The 22,665-nt window shown below is 44.0% G+C and overlaps 1 non-coding gene across 1 annotated transcript; it reads left to right on the forward strand.

Moving 5' to 3' along the window:
• The first annotated feature begins 4,027 nt into the window (after positions 1-4,027).
• LOC112209679 (small nucleolar RNA U13) lies at positions 4,028-4,131 on the forward strand. Its single transcript, XR_002944501.1, has one exon. It is a non-coding gene; the product is annotated as a small nucleolar RNA U13 (small nucleolar RNA).
• Positions 4,132-22,665: the final 18,534 nt, after the last annotated feature.

Raw genomic sequence — 22,665 nt, forward strand, 5'->3', positions numbered from 1 at the left:
ATTATATACATATATCATAACATCACTGCGTACCCCATCATTATATACAATTATAATTTGTCAAAGAAAATTATTTTATAATTTAAAATAAAAGAAAAAAGTGTAAAAAAGTCTTAAGATGAATATGTGGTAGAATAATATTTTTAATAATTAATGGTAACTTTTTTCTCCCATATTTCCACCCTTCTTTTTCTCTCCCACTCCGTTCCATTCAAGCATGTATTCCTTGCATCACATTCGAGCACGTGATTCATTGCTTCAGAAGAGGAACATTACCAAGTGGAAAGCAGAAATGGTTTCTAGCTTTTGTGTTTCCAAAAAGCCTAAACCTATTAAGCGAATTATGCCCAGTGCTTTGAGGCAGTAATAACAAAATGGAGCAAGTGCCACTGAGAAAAAATAGCAGCAGTATTGAGAGAGGGCAGCTTTCCCAGGACTAGAAAAATATTTCTAACTTCCTGAGAGTGGGTGTAGGGAAGAACAAAGACAAGAGGGAGATTAGGGGATCAAAAAAGAGAGGGCTGGGCTGAAGAGGCCAGGAAGACAGAAACCAGACACATCTCAGCTACAGTGGGCCATCTTCCAGAGTCCAGGAGCCACCTGGGAGCTGGGAACTGCCATTGCCTAAATCCAGAGTCTCTGAGAGCCAGCTATCCCCTCTCCATGTTCATGACTGTCTGCAGGAGTAACACCATTTGCCTCATGCAACCTGAACAACTGCACCTTCAAAACATCCTTAGCCCATCAGAAGCCCAAGCAAGAGTAGCTGGGGTCCTGGATACCCAGAGGTTTGGTGAAAGTCAAGTGGAAATCAGCTCTAGAGTTCATATGGGGAGATTCTGCCTGGAATAAGCTGTAGGTCCACCCTGAGCTGGGAGAGCAGTTCAACATACCAGAATATTAGGATCACCAGACAGACCTGCTGGGAGTCTATAGCAAATAAGGGCCTATGCTGTGTTCTAACAGAAGCGCCAACTGATTGTATAATAGTTGATTGAGGTCAGCTTACAAGTGAGTTTTCCTGGTCCAGTATAGGGGATTTGCTTTGGTTGGTTGTTCTCATCAGAGTGCTTTTGGGAAGAAAAAACTCTGCAGGCCCACTGTCTTTCTTCACATCTAGCCCCTTCACTCATTAACATTCCTGCCTGGCCCCTGAGGACATCTAAATTTTCTGAGCCCTCCTATGCAAAGTGCTCGACCTACAATAGGGGGATTCCTTGACATGAAACCCTGACACTATACAAAATCACAAATATATGCATTTTTCTAAGGAGCAAGTCTTAGCTTTCATCAACTACTCAAAGGAGTGTCTGATACTTGGGTTGGAATCCTGGCTGCTGTTTACTAGCTGTGTGACCTTGAGCATGTCACTTAACCTGTCTATGCTTCCATTTCCTTATCTTTGAAATAGGGATGGTTATTTATTTTTGTATTTACTTATTTATTCAGAAACAGAGTCTCACTCTATCATCCATTTCATCCAGGCTGGAGTGCAGTGGCACAATCATAACTCACTGCAGCCTCAAACTCCTGGGCTCAGGTGATCTTCCCGTCTCGGCCTCCCAAGTAACTGGAACTACAGGCACATGCCACCATGCCAAGCTAATCTTTTAATTTTTTGTAAAAACAGGGTCTCACTATATTGCCCAGGCAGGATTCAAACTCCTAACCTCAAGCAATCATCCTGCCTTGGCCTCCCAAACAGGGATATTAATAGTATCTAACTCTAAGGGCTGATATGAGGAGCAAATGAGCTAGTATATGTAGAGGGCTTTGAATGACCAACTCTATATAAGTGTTTGCTATCATTATTATAGAGGACATAGACCACAGGGGGGATGGGAAGCCTGTGTCTAAGGGAAGACAGTGTAGAGAGGAGAGTGAGTACACCTTTGTTAAACCCAGCCCATCTTTAAGACGTACCTGCACAACCTTCAGAGCTTGCTTACTCAACAAAGGGTCCCGGCATAAACCTCACACTGGAAGTGGGCAGGGAGGCTGCGCTGCCTGTGGCCAGAAATGTGCTAGCTGCTAGGTTATTAGTGTACCTCCTGTTCTAAGAAAGACAAGGATCTGAAGGTGGTAGTAAGAGGGCGCCTGAAGTCGTAATCTTGGAGACCACCATTCTGCCCTAGAAGCCAATGTCCCCTAAGTTCTGGGCTGTAGTCGCCAAGCTGGCCTGGAGCAGGAGGTATAGCAGAATCAGACAGCAGAAACTGGAAACCTGCTCCTCCACTTTCTAGCTGAGTGTTCTTGGGCAACTTACTAAACCTCCCTAAGCCATCATTTCCTTTTCTGTCAAATTGAGCAATAATATACGCACTATGGTCAAATAATTAATGTATGCAAAGCACTTAGCAAGTACATAGTGAGTGCTCAATAAACAGAGCCAATACTATGGTAACGCTGCAGTACTGAGATCAGGCTGACAGGGAGCTGAGTGGCAACTGATCAGATGGGGAATCCTAGAAGAGCAAGTTGAAGGAGTAATACAGTGATGACACATGTGGTCCTTTGTGCAATTTTTTGCTTTGGCTTGCCTCAAAGCTTGGGATCCCAGATTTCTTAGGGTCTCTTTGGGCTTCTTAGGAACCAGGAGGGAGGAAAATAAAGATCAGAATATTCTTTCAAAACCATTTCCTCCCTCCCCACCCTAACATTCCTATGAAGAGAACTTGTGATACTGCTTATCTTAACAGAAATCCAATCAAACTAGCTTAAGGACACAGAACTTTCTCACAGGCCTGGAGAAAGGATGTGATCAAGGCCACAAGCCCTCATCTCTTCTGCTTCCAAGGTATCCCTGTTTCTTTTCATTCTGCAAACCTACTTTCTCTTTTTTATGATGTACATGATAAAAAATTGTTGACCCAGACAGCACTGCATGATTTCCTGGCTTAAATACAGCAGACTAGAGGTGCCCTATTCTCCAACCCAAATTCCTGGAAGAGGGAATTTATTGGCCCAGCTCCTATCACATACCTGCCCCTGATACTCTCAATCAAATGTACGTATATATGGGATGGGGGGATTAAACAGATTGAGTAGTGCAGACACATAATTTCAAACAATTTGTAGAAGAAAAAAACCAAATGGCTAACAAACACTTGAAAAGATACTCATCTTCACTAATATTCAAAGAAATGCAAATTACTACAACAATGTGAGGTACTAATTTTTTTTTTGGACTGTCAGATTGGCAACAGTGAAAAATAAAGGTAACTGAAGGAAACTTGCTAAGAGAGGAAGGTGATATGATTTTTCTGGTGTACTATTGGGCATTATGTTTTAATATTTTAAATGTGCATAAGCTTTAACCCAGTTATTTTACTTACACAAATTTATCCTAAGGAAATAATCAGAACATGCATAGGCATACATCTACATATATGTTTATTGCAGTATTTCAGTATTTAAGAAAAACTTAGAACATCATATATGCCCTTCAGTGGAGGGCAGAGATTATGGTACAAAAGAATACTGAGAGACCATTATAAAAATTATAAAGAATGAGATGGATCGGTATGTAAAATGTATATGACAAATTGTAGAGAAAAAAAAAAAGCCAGGCATGGTGATTCATGCCTGCAATCCCAGCACTTTGGGAGACAGAGGCAAGTGGATCACTTGAGGTCAGGAGTTTAAGACCAGCCTGAGTAACATGGTAAAACCCTGTCTCTACTAAAAATACAAAAATTAGCCAGGCATGGTGGCACATACCTGTAGTCCCAGCTACTTGGGAGGCTGAGGCACGAGAATCATTTGAACCCAAGAGGCAGAGGTTGCAGTGAGCCAAGGTCATGCTACTGCACTCTAGCCTGAGTGACAGAGCAAGACTCTATCTCAGAAAAATTAAAAAAGCAAGGCACAGAAAAGAGTGGATAATATGACCCCATTTTTGTTAACATATAGAGTATATATTATGTACTATACATAGTATATTCGGGGTACATACATATATGTATACACACATATATATTTGTGTGTGTGTGTGTGTGTAATATGTATCTGAAAGAATACATATTAGATCCTTTTGTAGTTCATGAGCAAGATGATTGGGTGATCATGCACATGTGTGAGATGGGCCATCCTCAAACCTTGTTACAACATTGGCATATTACCCATCTGATATGAAAAAACATATGAAACTAATAATTGTGGCCTCTGGGAATGGAATTATGGGAAGTTTTCACTTTCCACTTTATCCCTTTTCATATTGTTGAATTTTTTTAAAGCATGAATTACTTTTATAATCAGAAGAAAAAGCAGTGAGATATTCAATTTTGGGACGAAAAAAGAGTACAGATTTCATATGTGAAAGGAAAATACCTACTATTTTAAAATTAAAGAAGGAAAACAAAAAATCCAATATTTTCCCAGTAACAATCAGGCATAGCAGGTGGCAATAAAGTCTGCCCCTGCCCAGGGCCTGGGGTTATTAGGAGGAGCTCTCTAGGTTAGACAAGAGAAAAGTCAGAGGAGCACCACAGAGTATATAGCACTATCCTTTTTTTTTTTTCCTCACTCTATTACCCAGGCTAGAGTGCAGTGGCATGATCATAGCTCACTGCAACCTTAAATTCCTGGGCTGAAGCAATCCTCCTGCTTCAGCCTTCCAAGTAGCTGGAACCAGGATGCATTCCACCATGCCCAGCTAATTTTTAAAACTTTTTTGTAGAGATGGGGGAGTGTCTCACTACCTTGCTTAGGCTGGTATTTAAATCCTGGCCTGAAGTGATCCTCCTGCCTCAGCCTCCCAACGTGCTGAGAGTACAGGCATGAGCCACCACACCTGGCCTAAGGACCATCCTATTTGAAGAATTTGGCTTACCTGCAACCCAAGGGCCTTTCTCTTCTGCTATAAATGAATTAATGAACTTAATTAAATCGAATTTAACTCTTCAGCTCAAGGCCAAAAATAATATATTTTTACATTTATATATGAAAAGAAGAGGCAGGTAAATGATGAGAAATGAGGTATGCAACCGAGTGAGGGCTTGGATATAGGAAGACCTAGAGGCCCAACTGGGAAACTGGAGGTGGCCTGGGGTAATTCCAGAGACATATTTACTTGCTATCAAACATGGATTTGTATGGGTGCTCAGATGTTTTTTCTTTCTTTCTTTCTTTCTTTTTGAGATGGAGTCTTGCTGTGTTGCTCAGGGTGGAGTGCAGTGGCGCCATCTTGGCTCACTGCAACCTCTGCCTCCTGGGTTCCAGCAATTCTCCTGCCTCAGCCTCCTGGGTAGCTGGGACTACAGGCACGTGCCACCACACCTGGTTAGTTTTTGTATTTTTAGGAGAGACAGGGTTTCACCATGTTGGCCAGGCTCGAACTCCTGACCTCGTGATCCACGCTCCCCACCCCTCCTCCACCGCCAAAGTGCTTGGATTACAGACGTGAGCCACCACATCCAGCCGGATGCCCAGATTTTTAAAAGAAACTTGAGTAGGTTGAGAAATTAAGATCCTCACCAGGATAATTGTTACTTTTCTAAGTGTTTCCCTTTGGATCCTTCCTTTCTTCATAGGAACATACTAAACGTTCAATGCCACAATGGATTTCAATGGGGAAAAACTAATCTTGCTTTGTAGACAACTTTACAGGAATGCCTCAGTTTCATACACTGCAGGATAGTTGTATTAATTTGGCATAGATAGAAATTTCAATTAACATAGTCTTTTTTCTTTATTTGCAGCAGTTCACCAACAATGCATTTTAGAGCATTGCTCACCCTCAGCATTAGAACTGAGTGAATCTTCTGTTGAAATGGAGGCATCTATTCACCACATTACTTTTTCAAGCCTCTAACACCTTAACAGGCAAACCTCAGAGGAAGGTCTGCTTTCCTCTTCCTTTAGAAATCCCCCCTAAGCAAGAAACATTTGCTGAATGCCTAGCTGGGGACTTCAACATTGTTAGCACATGTGAGCAGCCTTCCAAAACTGTTTACAGTAATGGTAATGTTGGTAATAATACACCATTGGACTTACTGCAAAGACAATTTTTTCAATGTTTGTTCATATAAAACCTGCCAAATTGTTGATATTAGAGTTGGTCATTCCTTACATTATGAAATTCCTAAAATGAAAATAGCAGTAATAGATCCTGAGAGCTGTGAGGTCATTTTGTTCAGTTTACATATTAAGGACATGAGTCTTTGGAAGATTAGGAAAGTTGTCTATAGTTTCATGACTACGAAATGGCAGATTTTTTTTTTTCCAAACCCCATGCATTTTTTTTTTTAATCACAACCGTGCATGCCTCTCTCAGCCCCTATCTGCCCCAGAGATGTCAAACATTCCCTCCTCCCTACCCATATACTGCCTTGGAGACTCTGCCCCGCTCCTAACTTGGAAGAGAGAGTACTACCTGCCATGTGACTGTGCCCCATCAGTCTCAGTTACTGACCCAGGAGTAGACATCTGACTCAAACTGGGTTGATCGAATTCTCTCCCAGGAATTTGGAATAGGGACAAAGAAGCTGAGTCATTTAGCTGTGTGGAGCCAAGCTGCAAGGTCATGCCCAGCTGGCCTGCCACAGCAGGCCAAAACCTCATGCTAGCCACAGTGAAGGGAAGCTGAGAAACCATGAGTCAGCACAAAAAGCTCATCTGCAAACAAAAGAGCACAAAGATGGGGCAGACTGATACTCAGAGTCAAATAGAGAGGCCATGTACCTCAAAAGGCAGAGGAGAGAGAGAGAGAGAAATAAAATCTGCATAATCCCCTTCTTGGCCCTATAATGCCCAGCAGCTGTATCTCCAGCGCTGGCTTACTGTGACCCCCATAATAACCTCTGCCTTTCAATCAACCCTCTTTTTATTTGAGTTAGTGGAATTCTGTTCCTTGCATGCAAATTCTTCCTAAGACACTTCACAATTCATATTGAATATATTTTGGGGTAGAAAGACTATTCTGCTCTTTATGACGATTATGGAAATTGAGGTTTTATCTCAAAACCCACAACAGGCTGAGCAGCTTTCGGCATTCTCGCCACTAATTATCCAGACTCCGGAGACTGAGCTTTCAAGGTGAGTGGTTTTCAGAACTGCAAATGGGAGCCAGCCCCATTCTGGGTCTCTTTCCCCAAGGATATCTTAGAGATATTCAGTTCAGGAAGAGAGGTCTTATTGTAGTATGTAGTTGCCATCTTGGGAACATATGTCAGGACTTCCTAAAGTCTTTCTGCTTAAAGTTTCCAAGAAAGTATGGAGCCTGATTTCTCATAAAGCCACTTTTCCTTTAAAGGTACTTGTGGAATCTCTATAGGCCCAAGGTTGACATGACCATATCCGTGAAAAGCTCAGGTACTATTTCTGTGCTAATCTCTTTAGAATAACAGAAAGAATTTATTTTAAAAATTCTACTTATCTTTCTCAAATTATTAGAGCTAATCCTAGTATAAAATAATGGAGAAATAGTTGAGTAAATTAGAGTGCATCAGCTGGTGGAATACTATGCAGATGTTAAAAGGGATAATTAACAAGATTAAACAACATGAAAAGACGCTTTTGATTCAATGAATGAGGAAAAAGGTAGAATACGAAATTGTAAGTATCAACCTTATAAGTATCAACCATGTGAAAATGGGTTTACACAAGGACATTTTTCTTGGTGGTCTTTTTTTTTTTTTTTGAGACAGAGTTTCGCTCTTGTTGCCCACGCTGGAGTCTGGAGTGCAATGGCGTGATCTCCACTCACCACAACTTCCACCTCCTGGGTTCAAGCGATTCTCCTGCTTCAGCCTCCTGAGTAGCTGGGATTACAGGCATGCGCCACCACACCCAGCTAATTTTGTATTTTTAGTAGAGACAGGGTTTCTCCATTTTGTCAGGCTGGTCTCAAACTTCCGACCTCAGGTGATCTGCCCGCCTCGACGTCCCAAAGTGCTGGGATTGCAGGCGTAAGCCACCACACCCAGCCTCTTGGTAGTCTTTAACAAGGTAACTGAGGTTGCCACAACCATAGATCTTGGTACATAAGATAAAATCTATTGAGCATTTCTGCCTTAGAGGATTTTGGCTAAGGTAATGTCACTGTCCTAGTTCAGTTCCAGAATTTGTTCCTATATTGTCCGGATTCTGTGCCTTTTGCTGATCTACTTCTGTGCTGGTCCATAGCACTCTCAACTGATGGGACCCACTGATTATAGAGTTCTCAGTCTCTCTGTCTGCAGTTACTTAAACTCTGGTATGGAGATCTTTTGCTTTGCACCACACAAATGTTAAGAACTACATTTAAATTGCTTTCATTTTTTTTCTGCCTACTCTTTTCCAAATCTGTGTCAAGGTGGAGATATGACCGTCCTCCAGTGTGCTAATAATGTCTGCAAAGCTTCTGGGAATACCTGCCAAAGCCAAGGTGTGAGGGAGAGACCTTGAATCTCTCCTCGCATTTGGTGGGAAAAAAACAATTTATAGATTGAGTGCCTCCTGCAAGACTTTTTTTTGTTACAGAAAAATCCTTTTATGGCTGTTTTCTGTTCCAATCATGAACAGAAGTCTCCTTGCAAACAGAGGCCTCCTGCTGCTTTTCAAGGGTTTGGTGGCCTAATCATTTTGTGCCTGCCCTAGCAGACACTTTTTATGTTTGTGGCTTCTTATCATCTCTTAAAAGCCCTTCCCATATCAAGGGAATTTCTACATTTTGAGTTCTGTTTTTCAAGGTGAAACTAGAACTCTCTATTCTAGCCTTATTTGCGGCCAAGGTGCAAGCATGTGACCTAGTTTCTGCAATCAGATGTAGCCATGCAACACTGAATGCAGAAGAAAAAACCATGAGAAAGCAGGTGTCATGCAGAATCTGTTTTCTGGTGAAGCTATGGAGCTTGCCAGTGGCACAGAAATGGCCCAGCACCAGTGTTGGTATCCCCAGCAGAGAGTTAGTGCAGCCACAGTGCCAACGCCAGCGGCGTTCTCTTCTATAACAGTCCAGCAGTATGATTTGGATATAACTTCCTGCCAAGTAGCCCAGAACATGATTCTCTGGCCCTTCCAGACAGTCTATGTGCTATCTAATACCCTTTAATACTTTCATTTTATTTTATTTTCCTTCTTTTTTTTTTTTTGAGACGGAGTCTCACTCTGTCACCCAGGTTGGAGTACAGTGGCGTGATGTCAGCTCACTGCAACTTCTGCCTCTCTGGTTCAAGTGATTCTCCTGCCTTGGGCTCCTGAGTAGCTAGGACTACAGGCACAAGCCACCACGACCAGCTAATTTTTTGTATTTATAGTAGAGATGGGGTTTCGCCATGTTGACCGGGCTGGTTTCAAACTCCTGACCTCAGATGATCCGCCCACCTCGGCCTCCCAAAGTGCTGGGATTACAGGCGTGAGCCACCACGCCCGGTTCATTTTATTTTTAAACTAGCAAGAGTGGATTCTGTTGTTTGCAACCAAAAATCTTTTTTTTTTTTTTTTTGAGACAGAGTCTCTCTCTGTCACCCAGGCTGGAGGGCAGTGGTGCGATCCTGGCTCACTGCAGCCTCTGCCTCACGGGTTCAAGCGATTATCCTGCTTCAGGCTCCTGAGTAGCTGGGACCACAGGTGCACACCACCACACCAGGCTAATTTTTTTATTTTTAGTAGATACGGGGTTTCACCATGTTGGTCAGGCTGGTCTCAAACTCCTGACCTCAGGTGATCCACCCACCTCGGCCTCCCAAAGTGCTGGGATTACAGGCGTCAGCCACCATGCCCAGCCGCAACCAAAAATCTTGAACAATGTACCTATATTCATGATTTTACATTAGGCTGAAAGACAAAAGTGGGCCGGGCACGGTGACTCACGCCTGTAATCTCAGCACTTTGGGAGGCTGAGGTGGGAGAATCACCTGAGATCAGAAGTTCAAGACCAGCCTGGCCAACATGGTGAAACCCCCATCTCCACAAAAATACCAAAAAATTAGCCAGGCATGATGGCGGGTGCCGGTAATCCCAACTATTTGGAGGCTGAGGTGGGAGAATCGCTTGAACCCAGGAGGCGGAGGTTGCAGTGAGCCAAGATTGTGCCATTGCACTCCAGCCTGGGTGACAGAGTGAGACTCCATCTCAAAAAAAAAAAAGTCTTAAAAGTGATTTATTGGCCAGCTATGGTGGCTCACGCCTGTAATCCCAGCACTTTGGGAGGCTGACAGGCAGATCACGAGGTCAGGAGTTTGAAACCAGCCTGGCCAACATGGTGAAACCTCATCTCTAATAGAAATACAAAAATTAGCTGGGTGCACTGGCTGGCGCCTGTAATCCCAGCTACTTGGGAGGCTGAGGCAGGAGGATCACTTGAATTCGGGAGGTGGAGTTTACAGTGAGTTGATATCACGCCATTGCACTCCAGCCTGGGCAACACAGCAAGACTCTGTCTAGAGAGAAAAAAAAAGTGATTTATTTTTCTTGTTCATCATGTTTCCCCAGCCTGTAGATATAAATTTGGTCACTTTTTTTTTTTTTGAGATGGAGTTTTGCTCTTGTTGCCTAGGCTGGAGTGCAGTGGCACGATCTCAGCTCACTGCAACCTCCACCTCCCGGGGTCAAGTGATTCTCCTGCCTCAGCCTTCTGAGTAGCTGGGATTACAGGTGCCCATCACCATCACCAGGACCAGCTAATTTTTTGTATTTTTAGTAGAGACAGGTTTCACCATGTTAGCCAGGCTGGTCTCAAACTCCTGACCTCAGGTGATCCACCAGCCTCAAACTCCCAAAGTGCTGGGATTACAGGTGTGAGCCACCGTGCCCAGCCAATTTGGTCACATTAATGACAAATCCTAAATTTTACTGGCTCTTGTTTCAACCTACATAATGCAGGTTTTCCAGCCTCACCCGATGTCTCTCCCAGAATCCCCAAGGATGATCTCATATGTGCTCACAAACAGTTCTCTCATATTCCTCTGTTTTGCCTCCTATGTTGTTGGCTATGGCCCAAGAAGCCATTTGCAGGTCCATACCTATGTCAGTGCCAAGCATGACAAGACTGTTGTCCACGATAAATGTGTGCTGCCTCCTAATGCTTTCACTCCATGTCACCCCTCGACCCAGCACCAAAATGTAGGCCCATTTGCCTTACAGATGTCTCTCATAAAAATGCTTCCTTTAACAACTGTATGAAGCCCTTTTGTCTCTAGGGCTCAGAGGTGTGTACTGGGAATGAGCTGAGGAATCAAACAGGGTGCTTGCTTGCTTTCTCTCTCTCTCTTCCTTCCTTCTTTTTCTTTCTTTTCTTTCTTTCTTTCTTTCTTTCTTTCTTTCCTTCCTTATTTCTTTCTTTCTTCTCTTTCTTTCTCTCTCTCTCTCTCTTTTTTTTTGAGACACAGTCTCGCTCTGTCGCCCAGGCTGGAGTGCAGTGGCGCGATCTCTGCTCACTGCAAGCTCCGCCTCCTGGGTTCACGCCATTCTCCTGCCTCAGCCTTCCGAGTAGCTGGGACTACAGGCACCCGCCACCACACCCGGCTAATTTTTGTTTTTATATTTTTAGTAGAGACAGGGTTTCACTGTGTTAGTAGGATGGTCTCCATCTCCTGACCTCGTGATCCGCCTGCCTCGGCCTCCCAAAGTGCTGGGATTACAGGCGTGAGCCACTGCACTCGGCTCTTTTTTGTTTCTTTATCCTTTTTCCAAATCACAGGCTCCTCTCTCCTCTCCCCTCGTGCAAATCAAGTCACACAAATTGACATCTGCAAATAGATATCACTGGCTGTACCTAGTCATCATTCAAGCCAGTCAGAACAGTTTAGGATCAAGCTGGTGGACTTCTGAAGCATTATTTTTATTTTTCAATGTTTCACAGTTGTTGTTATAATGGTATTTTTCAACAACTAGAAAAGTATGGCCTAAAACAGTCAACTTGTCCTATAAAATTTATGCTGACACAGTGTGCCTTTGCCAGAATACTTTCTTACACGTCTTCTTCTCCTACACCCCAGTGTATGTCTGTTAACAGAATACAGGAACTTCTTTGGCACGTAGATTCTGAATGTCAGCACAAGCACTGAGTCTTAGGAAAATGGAACAAATTAGGGAATTTCTCAGCAGTACCACTGCCAGCTTTCTCCGGGCACTTGTACCAGTGTTTATTTTAATGACTTCAATCAGGATATGTTCCTCACCTTAATGCAGAAGCTCAAGATTTTAGAGATCAGCAGAGGATTCAATGTATTTTAGTCTTGCTTTGCAGAAATTATTGGGTGGAGTTTTTCTGTGAGGAAATGGAGCAGTAAAAATCCCTTCTTGCCACCACTTTCCACCCCAGCTTTGTCATTTGGCATCTGTCCACCTGAATTTATTTTAACAGTTCCAGCTTATGGTTCATAAAAGATCATAAACCAATATTATGTCCACAGATTGAGTTCTGCATATAGCATTTAAACATCTCTTCTCTAGAAAAATTACAAAAAATGCCTCAGAATTCTGTAGGTATAAGATTTTCATTGTTTTTTTGTTTTTGTTTGTTTGTTTGTTTTGTTTTTTGATTCAGTTTTATGATGTCTTTTGGAAACATGGTTTGCCCCTTGAATAGTGAACCCTTGTACATTTTTCAAAATTCATCAAAGGACAAAGAAAGGAAAAACTGGTGAATGTGACAGAGGCACCAGCAATGTTCTGAGGGACAGATTTCACAAGCTGCCCAAGTGGCCCAAAAGAATTTACAGGGAAGGCAGGTAAGCCCTTTAAGTTTGATTTCAAGTTGAAGATGCATTCTGGGGAGCTTTGACTGTGGAAAAGGTATCTGAGGGTCTCAGTTTACTCTTCGTATCTGTAGCTGAACCTTAGATGAGAAAAGAGACAAATCTTGAGGATGTGGTAGGCAGGCAAGCTACATGAGGAGGAATAGCAGGAGATGTGGAGGAGAAACGTGACTCAGGATGTACTTGGAAGATAGATGGCTTTCAGGGAGATGGTTCCTTCATCAATGCCTGTTTCCATCACTGTCATGCAGTGTCTACCCTCTCTTATATTTTCTCACAACCAGTTTTACCAAACATCCAGAGGGAACTGACACAGCGTGTCTTTGCCAGAATACCTTCTTACACGTCTTCTTCCCCTACACCCCAGAGTTTCATATACATAAAAACATGGAACTAAGCACCATGTTTTTATGTATATGAAATCGATTGTCAGATCATTTAGCAGTGGTTATATTGAAAGTGAAGAGTGAAAAAAAGAGGTAATGAGGGGAAAAGATATTGAATCTATCCAATCATCTTTGTAGGATATAAGAAGTCTCATGGTACAGGTATAGTCAATGTGAAACCTTAACAATGCATTAATTATAAAGCTCAAGCAGTTCTGAGATAAGATGATTTTGGTTTATGGGGATACAATAAATTTGAGTCTGCAGCATATGAAAGAATTTTCCCAGATATTGCGCTTTCTTTTTCATTTTTCTCATTTTAATCAATAGAATGTAAGGATAAAGTACAAAATGTATGGAAAGAATAAAACTTTCCTACGTCCTCCTGACTATAAAAAGGTGAGTGAATCATCTGCTTAAACACCAACCCAGTCATTTTATCTCCTGCGTCCTTGAATGAGAAGCTGGGCTGGGCACCCCTCCAGCTGGTAAGAGGATCTTTGAGTCGCATGATAGAAGGGAGAAGTCTGAACCTGCAGCTCTCTCTTTCTCTTCCCTCTGGTTTCTGGCAGGCTTTCTGCGCAGAGACCATCCTCTGTCATGATTGTGCACACACATTTCCAGTGCAGGTCCCCTTTGCCCCATTACTGTTCTGATCAGAACCCTGAGCCTGTGTGGAGATGGCTGTAAGGACAGGCAGGTCTGGCTCATTACAAAGAAACAGGATCTTTAGGCTTCCTGGCAATGGTTCACACAGTTGGGTGGGCTCTGAGATCAAGGTGTCTGCATGATTCCTGGAAAGAGATGCAGAGTAGGCATCCCTAACCTGGGCCAGGTGCCTCAAATCATAAGATTTTAGGACAGGAATTGTGTGCTCTGGTTCTTGAGAAGAACCAGAAGAGTGAGAAAGGATGCAGTGATGCACACCAACACCTCCACAAGGGAAACACATGAATGTGCCTGTCCTTAGGACAGGGCTTAGCTGGGCCACCCGCGCAAAAGAAGTTCAGCAGCATGGGTAGTGGAAATCAGACAAGCAGCCCTGCCCTGCATGACAGACAGCCCAGGCTCTCCATCAGAAGCTGCAAAAGTCCTAATCACTTTCCCCACAAAGTGGACATGGAAGTCCTTCTTTTTTTTTTTTTTTTTACTTTTTCTTTTTCAAATTATTCTTTCTTTTTTGAGACAGGGTCACACTCTGTGGCCCAGGCCGGAGTGCAGTGGTGCAATCATGGCTTACTGTAGCCTTGACCTCCTGGACTCAGGTGATCCTCCTACCTCAGCCTCCTGAGTGGCTGGGACTACAGGTGTGCATCACCATGCCCAGCTTTTTTTTTTTTGTACTTTTTAGTAGAAATGAGGTTTCACCATGTTGCCCAGGCTGGTGTCAAACTTATGGGCTCAAGTAATCCACCCACCTCATCCTCCCGAACTACTGCTGGGATTACAGATGTGAGCCACCATGCCTTTTCTTTTTTGCCTTTTTTTTTTTGAGATAGGGTCTCACTCTGTCACCCAGGCTACAGTGCAGTAGCACGATTTCAGCTCACTGCAGCCTCAGCCTCCTGGGTCTAAGTGATCCTCCCACCTCAGCAGCCTGGTATCTAGGACCATAGGTGTGTGTCACCATGCCCGGCTAATTTTTTTTATTTTTTTGTAATGACAGGGATCTCCTTGTGTTGCCCAGGTTGGTCTCACACTCCTCAGCTCAAGCGATCATCTCACTTTGGCCTCCCGAAGTGCTAGGATTCAGGGATGAGCCCACTGCACCTGGCCGAAGTCCTTTCTACTTCAGATTTCCATCATGGGTAACTGTGAAATCAGAAAGGAATTGAAATGAAGAAAACTCTGTGGCTTCCTTGGTGAAGTAAACCAGTTTGGGCTAGAGAGAGGTGAGCAGCCAATGTCACAGTAGGAACAATACTTCCTGTATCCTCTTCTGAATCATTGCGTAATAGGTTTCTGACATGTAGAAAGCCCTGAAGAAACATAGCAGGGAAGGAAGTGAATGAGCCAACTGCATTGGCTCAGTGCCCGCGGAACACCCTACTTCAAGGATAAAATTGCACCTCTTCTGCCAACAGTTCAGGCAAGGGAACCTAGACAAATAATGCTTGGAATTCAACAGAAGAACAAGCCAAAAGAGGTCTAGGCATTTTAAAAAATGACTTCTAAGATTGCTCTTTTGCTTGGCTTGTTCGCGTGCTTGCTTTAGTTCAGGTGATGAGAATAGAGAGTAAATAACCCACCTCCTTATTCTAAGTAGCATCTGTTTAAATGACACAGAGGGATGTCATCCAGGTAAAAGGGTGTGGAGCCCTGCTACCTCATACTTCCCTCCTGGCTAAATGAAAAGCCAAGGGCTGCTATAAAAAGTAATTTGTGTCCAACTCTTCGGGGAGGGAAGTATTCTCATACTGAAAATGTCATACTCCAAATTTTAACCTAGTGCTGTTTCCTGCTCTTGCTCATAAAGTGATTCACATGACTTTTAGTAGCTTTAGCTTCTTCAGAATGGAGGAATAAGCAACCAGTGATCACCTGATGGAATTACACGACATGGTTTATTTTGGAGAAAACAGAAGTCAGAGTGAGGATCATTTATTTCATCAGCTTCATAATCACAAAAGTTACCCAGGCTAAAAATGATCTTTAGTCACTCTGCCTTTTATGCATCCCCCTCTGGCTTCCAAAGTCTCATACTTAATTTTTTTTTTTTTTTTTGAAAGCTACTTTTAACTTAAAAATTCAGGCTGGGTGCTGTGGCTCACACCTGTAATCCCAGCACTTTGGGAGGCCAAGGCATGCGGATCACCTGAGGTTGGGAGTTCGAGACCAGCCTGACCAACATGGAGAATCCCTGTCTCTACTAAAAATACAAAGTTAGCCAGGCGTGGTGGCACATGCCTGTAATCCCAGCTACTTGGGAGGCTGAGGCAGGAGAATTGCTTGAACCCGGGAGGCGGAGGGTGCGGTGAGCTGAGATCATGCCAGGCACTCCAGCCTGGGCAACAAGAGCGAAGTCTCTGTCTCAAAAAAAAAAAAAAAAAAAAAAAAAAAATCAGCTAGGCACAGTGGCTCACACTTGTAATCCCAACACTTTGGGAGGCTGAGGCAGGAGGACCACTTGAGACCAGGAGTTCAAGACCAGCCTGGGCAACACAGCAAGACCCCATCTCTACAAAAAATTTAAAAACAGCTCTACAAGAAATTTTAAAAATTAGCTGGGTGTGGTGGTGTGAGTCTGTAGCCCTAGCTACTTGGGAGGCTGAGGTGTGAGGATTGCTTGAGCCTAGAAGTTCAAGGCTATAGTGACCTACAAATGTGCCACTGCACTTCAGCCTGGGTGACAGAGCAAGACCTTATCTCCAAAATAAAAATAAAAATAAATAGGGCCAGGTGTGGTGGCTCACACCTGTAATCCCAGCACTTTGGGAGGCCAAGGCAGGTGGGTCACTTGAGGCCAGGAGTTCAAGACCAGCCTGGCCAACATGGTGAAACCCCATCTCTACTAAAAATACAAAACTTAACAGGGTGTGGTGGCACGTGCTTGTAATCCCAGCTACTCATGAGGCTGAGGCAGGAGAATCGCTTGAACCCGGGAGGCAGAGGTTGTAGTGAGCCAAGATTGTGCCACTGCACTCCAGCCTGGGTGTCAGAGCAAGACTTGGTCTCAAAAAATAAAATAAAATAAATAAAAATTATTTCTTCTGCCCTTACTTCTGTGTCACTTTTCTCCTCACTTAATTCTTTCCATTATTCAATAATAGAAATAGGATAGCACAAGGAGTTGAGGGGGTCTCCTGAATCAGTCAAAATATGGGAGTGAGAGGGAAATGGAAGACCCTCTTACCCCAGTGTTTTGGCTGTAATCAAGAAACCAGCATGAATCCAAATTTAATCAGTCTGGTTGTACATTACAACCAGACTGAGGTAATGATGAACACTAGTGTGGTGGTTTGACAAAGGAGACCAAAGATCAAGAATTTCAGGATCTGACAGGAGGACACTTGATCTGGCAAGATAGCTAATACTTAGGAGCTTACTGTGTGGGCACTGCTCTAATCACTTTACACATGGCAACTTATTTAACCTTCACAACAATGCAGTCAGGCGTTTACCATTATTGTCGCCATTTTGCAGATAAGAAAACCCAGGCACAAACTGGCGCTTTCGTTAGACACAGAGATGCACTGTCCAGATCCTCACTGTTCAGATCCTCCTTCACAGGCTTTATAACCAGTTGCCTCAACGAGAGTGACCACTGTCCCAGTTTACTCAGTTGTCTCCCGATTTTAGCATTCCTTGCCCCAGTAAACCCTCAGTTGCATACAAACCAGGATGGTTGATTGCTTCAGCCCAATCCTGCTTCCTTCCCCTGCCTTCCACAGGTGTTGATCCCTAATAAACATCTTGTACCCCAGTTATGGTTGATGGGCATTCCAGCATCAGACTATGTGTTGTTTTTGTTTTTGAGACAGGTCTCACTCTGTCACCCAGGCTGGAGTGCAGTGGTGCAATCAATGCTCACCACAACCTCTGCCTCCTGGGCTCAGGTGATCCTCCCACCTCAGCTTCCCAAGTAGCTGGGACTACAGGCACGTGCCATCACACCCAGCTAATTTTTGTATTATTATTATTATTATTATTATTATTATTATTATTATTGTTATTTTTGGGACAGAGTCTTGCTCTGTCTCCCAGGCTGGAGTGCAATGGCACGATCTTGGCTCACTACAACCTCCACCTTCCGGGTTCAAGCAATTCTCCTGTCTCAGCCTCCTGAGTAGCTGGGATTACAGGCACATACCACCACGCCTGGCTAATTTTTGTATTTTTAGTAGAGACAGGGTTTACCATGTTGGTCAGGCTGGTCTTGAACTCCTGACCTCGTGATCCACCCGCCTCGGCCTCCCAAAGTGCTGGGATTACAGGCGTGAGCCACCGCGCAAGGCCTAATTTTTGTATTTTTTGTAGAGATGTGGTTTCACCATGTTGCCCAGGCTAGTCTCAAACCCCTGAGCTCAAGTGTTTCACCCCTCACGGCCTCCCAAAGTACTGGTATTACAGGCATGAGCCACTGTGCCTGGCCCCAGACTGTGTGTTCTTAATCTCAAAGCCTCACTCTCCCTTTACATAAGTGTTCTGGGCAGTGGAAAGGGGTAATCAACAGAAGTCCAGACAGGTTCTCCAGGCTCTGTATAGCCCAGATGAAATATTCCCAATAGTAATGAAAGTAGCTCACGTTTACTCAGTGTGCTAGGAGATGAGCTAAGTGCTTTGCGTGTGAAGGAGGTTCTATCAATATTCTTTTTTTTTTTTTTGTAGAAGCTTTATTTTTTTTATTTTTATTTTTTTTTATTGATCATTCTTGGGCGTTTCTCGCATAGGGGGATTTGGCAGGGTCATAGGACAATAGCGGAGGGAAGGTCAGCACATAAACAAGTGAACAAAGGTCTCTGGTTTTCCTAGGCAGAGGACCCTGCGGCCTACCGCAGTGTTTGTGTCCCTGGGTACTTGAGATTAGGGACTGGTGATGACTCTTAACCAGCATGCTGCCTTCAAGCATCTGTTTAACAAAGCACATCTTGCACCGCCCTTAATCCATTTAACCCTGAGTGGACACAGCACATGTTTCAGAGAGCACCGGGTTGTGGGTAAGGTCATAGATCAACAGCATCCCAAGGCAGAAGAATTTTTCTTAGTACAGAACAAAATGGAGTCTCCTATGTCTACTTCTTTCTACACAGACACAGCAACAATCTGATTTCTCTATCTTTTCCCCACATTTCCCCCTTTTCTATTCGACAAAACCGCCATCATCATGGCCCGTTCTCAATGAGCTGTTGGGTACACCTCCCAGAAGGGGTGGCGGCTGGGCAGAGGGGCTCCTCACTTCCCAGAAGGGGTGGCCGGGCGGAGGCGCCCCCCACCTCCCGGATGGGGCGGCTGGCCGGGCGGGGGCTGCCCCCCACCTCCCGGACGGGGCGGCTGCTGGGCGGAGACGCTCCTCACTTCCCAGATGGGGCAGCTGCCGGGCGGAGGGGCTCCTCACTTCTCAGACGGGGCGGCTGCCGGGCGGAGGGGCTCCTCACTTCTCAGACGGGGCGGCCAGGCAGAGACGCTCCCAGACGGGGTCGTGGCCGGGCAGAGGCGCTCCTCACATCCCAGACAGGGCGGCGGGGCAGAGGCGCTCCCCACATCTCAGACGATGGGTGGCCGGGCAGAGACGCTCCTCACTTCCTAGATGGGATGGTGGCCGGGAAGAGGCGCTCCTCACTTCCCAGACTGGGCAGCCGGGCAGAGGGGCTCCTCACATCCCAGACGATGGGTGGCCAGGCAGAGACGCTCCTCACTTCCCAGACGGGGTGGCGGCCGGGCAGAGGCTGCAATCTCGGCACTTTGGGAGGCTAAGGCAGGCGGCTGGGAGGTGGAGCTTGTAGCTAGCTGAGATCACGCCACTGCACTCCAGCCTGGGCAACATTGAGCACTGAGTGAACGAGACTCCATCTGCAATCCTGGCACCTCGGGAGGCCGAGGCTGGCAGATCACTCGTGGTTAGGAGCTGGAGACCAGCCCGGCCAACACAGCGAAACCCCGTCTCCACCAAAAAAATACGAAAACCAGTCAGGCATGGCGGCGCGCGCCTGCAATCGCAGGCACTTGGCAGGCTGAGGCAGGAGAATCAGGCAGGGAGGTTGCAGTGAGCCGAGATGGTAGCAGTACAGTCCAGCTTCGGCTTGGCATCAGAGGGAGACCATGGAAAGAGAGGGAGAGGGAGACTGTGGGGAGAGGGAGAGGGAGGGGGAGAGGGGGAGGGGCAGAGGGGGAGGGGGAGGGGGGAGGGGGAGAGGGGGAGCCAATATCTTATTTTACAAATGAGAAGGCTGAGGCTTAGAGAGTTTACTAGCCCAAGAACAAGTCTCAGGATTTTAACCTAAGCACTCTGCCCCTAGACTCCAAATTAGAGATACAGATAAAGCTGAATAGCTTAGTGTTACAAAACGGAAAGAGGTGTTTTTTGGAGTAGAGTTGTAGATGGGTTCAAGGCAGTCAGTGAAGATGTAAAAAGAGCCCAGCAAAATGTCAAGAGGCTACAGTCCAAGTTGTCAAAAAGAAACTAAGAGAGTTTAAGAACAGGACATTAAATATTCAACTGTAAGTTGTTTATATTGCAATAAACCTCTATTGTTCTCTCCATCTTCTCAAATCTTCTCAAGCCTTGAGTAAAGTCTGACGCAGCAGGGCCTTACATTTAGTGTGTGAGTGTAAACCACAAAGAGACTGCCTGAGCAGAGTATAGGAATCAGTAGAGGCAAGAAATCAGTTAAAGGTGTCTTGTGACAGCCCTCTTCAAATTCCCCTCACTCTCCCACCTACCCCCAGCCTGGAAGAATTTAGAGATGTTTAGGAGATTATTGGACTTTCCACAGCCTTGGAAAGAGATTTGAGCCAAATTTATCTACGTCTTTAGGGACAGGGAGATTCCACATAATAGGTGAAAAGTACATGCATGAGAAGGAGTTTATTAAGATAAATAAAAAATGATAATGGTAGCTCTCTCTAAGAGAGGGAAGTAGGAAAATGGTTAATTTGCATTTGCCTTTTAGTGCTTTTCCTAGGTTTTCAAAATTTGTACAACAAATATGTTACCTTTGTAGCCCGAGAAGAGAACAATAAATTATCAAAAAATTATCAAAATGATCAATGTCTATTTCTCTTTTGTTCCTAACTATATAGACTCTTCTGTCTCTTGGATGTGTCTAGTCACTAAAAAGAAACAGACAAAATAAACACACATGTAAACCATGCCATTGATTCATTTATGTATAGATGTTTCATATAGTTATAGAAAAAATGGTCTACATATCAAGTGAGAACTCATTACCTTAGTGATAAAGTACACAAAATATTTTGGGTCAATATCATGAGACTAGGAAGAACAAAGTATCTTTAAGATATAAAGTCAGTCCTTCAGACTTTGATCAGGCCAAGGCTGAGACTGATAAGACCTAGTTTTAGTTTTAACTTGCTTCTTGACTCATGTACTTTTGAGTGTGCAGGCAATTTCCTGTCTTCAGCTTTCCTATTTTCAAAGTGACCAATATTACCTGCAAACAGATTCTTATAAAGATTTTTGTGGTCTCAGGATTAAAGTGTCTATATAAAAGGAGAGTTATGATTGTGACATATTTTAGTGTTACTGATCAAACAAGTGACCACCAACGTTCAGACCAAAAAACAGAAACAAGGCCAAGCATGGTGGCTCACGCTTGTAATCCCACACTTTGGGAGGCCGAGGTGGGTGGATCACCTGAGGTCAGGAGTTCGAGACCAGCCTGGCCAACATGGTAAAACCTAGTCTCTACTGAAAACACAAAAATTAGCTGGGTGTGATGGGACACGCCTGTAATCCCAGCTACTGGGGAGGCTGAGGCAGGAGAATCGCTTGAACCTGGGAGGCGGAGGTTGCAGTGAGCTGAGATAGTGCCCCTGCACTCCAGCCTGGGCGACAGAGTGAGCCTCCATCTCAAAAAAGAAAAAAAGAAGAAAAAACAGAAACAAAAAATTATGAACAAAATTTCTTGCTTCATTTAAATAACACAGGTCCTAGTACTTAATGAAAAGGCTAATTTAAAACATGAATGTTTCCCTCTTATTCATCAGAAATATTTGATAAGAAATAAAGTTGTAGTTTATTGTCTTTGCATAGCTCAGATACTTTGCGGGTACAAAGGGATGAAAGATACATGATTTCATATCTTGGAAATATCACTTTGACTTGTTAATTTCCACACATGGGCAGGGTGTGATGTGAAAATGAATACTCTTTGTTCTTTTAGTAAAATGAACAGACTCGGAGGAAGGCATGGAAAGTTTAAAGTGTCATTATAAAGAGAAAGGAGATTCTGTAAGCCTTTAGCTCCCAGTCCTCTTCACTGAGAAGTCGAAATGTATCATTTCTCTCATCCTTGATGTTAGTGTGAACCTAGCTACTAGTTTCCCTCTTTCTTCTGCTGAGATAGTGCTTATGCCCAAGGAGCTGATTCTGTTTCTGATTCTTAGCCACTGGGCAAGATTTACTACTTGGATTCAACTTATGAATGAACATATTTCAATCTTATAGTGATTTTCATATTTCTTTATCGTTAGTAAGAACTTAAAAATCATGAGGATATAATGTTATTAGTGATAAATTTTATTTTACTTTTTTGGAACCAGAACTGCCAGATGAGGATTCTATTTTTTTATTTTTTTATTTTCATTGTTTTGAGACAGAATCTGGCTCTGTGGCTCAGGCTGGAGTGCAGCGGTGTGATCTCAGCTCACTCCAACCTCCACCTTCAGAGTTCAAGTGATTCTTGTGCCTCAGCCTCCCGAGTAGCTGGGATTATAGGTGTGTGCCATCATGCCCAGATAATTTTTGTATTTTTAGTAGAGACGAGTTTTCACCATGTTGGCCAGGCTGGTCTCGAACTCCTGGACTCAAGCGATCAGCCCACCTCAGCCTCCCAAAGTGCTGGGATTACAGACGTCAGCCTATAAACTGAACCACACCCGGTTCAGTTAAAAATTTTAGAACAGGATTTGTAAATTTC

The sequence above is a fragment of the Pan troglodytes genome, chromosome 5, assembly GCF_028858775.2.
Source record: "Pan troglodytes isolate AG18354 chromosome 5, NHGRI_mPanTro3-v2.0_pri, whole genome shotgun sequence".
Classification (NCBI taxonomy): Eukaryota; Metazoa; Chordata; class Mammalia; order Primates; family Hominidae; genus Pan; species Pan troglodytes.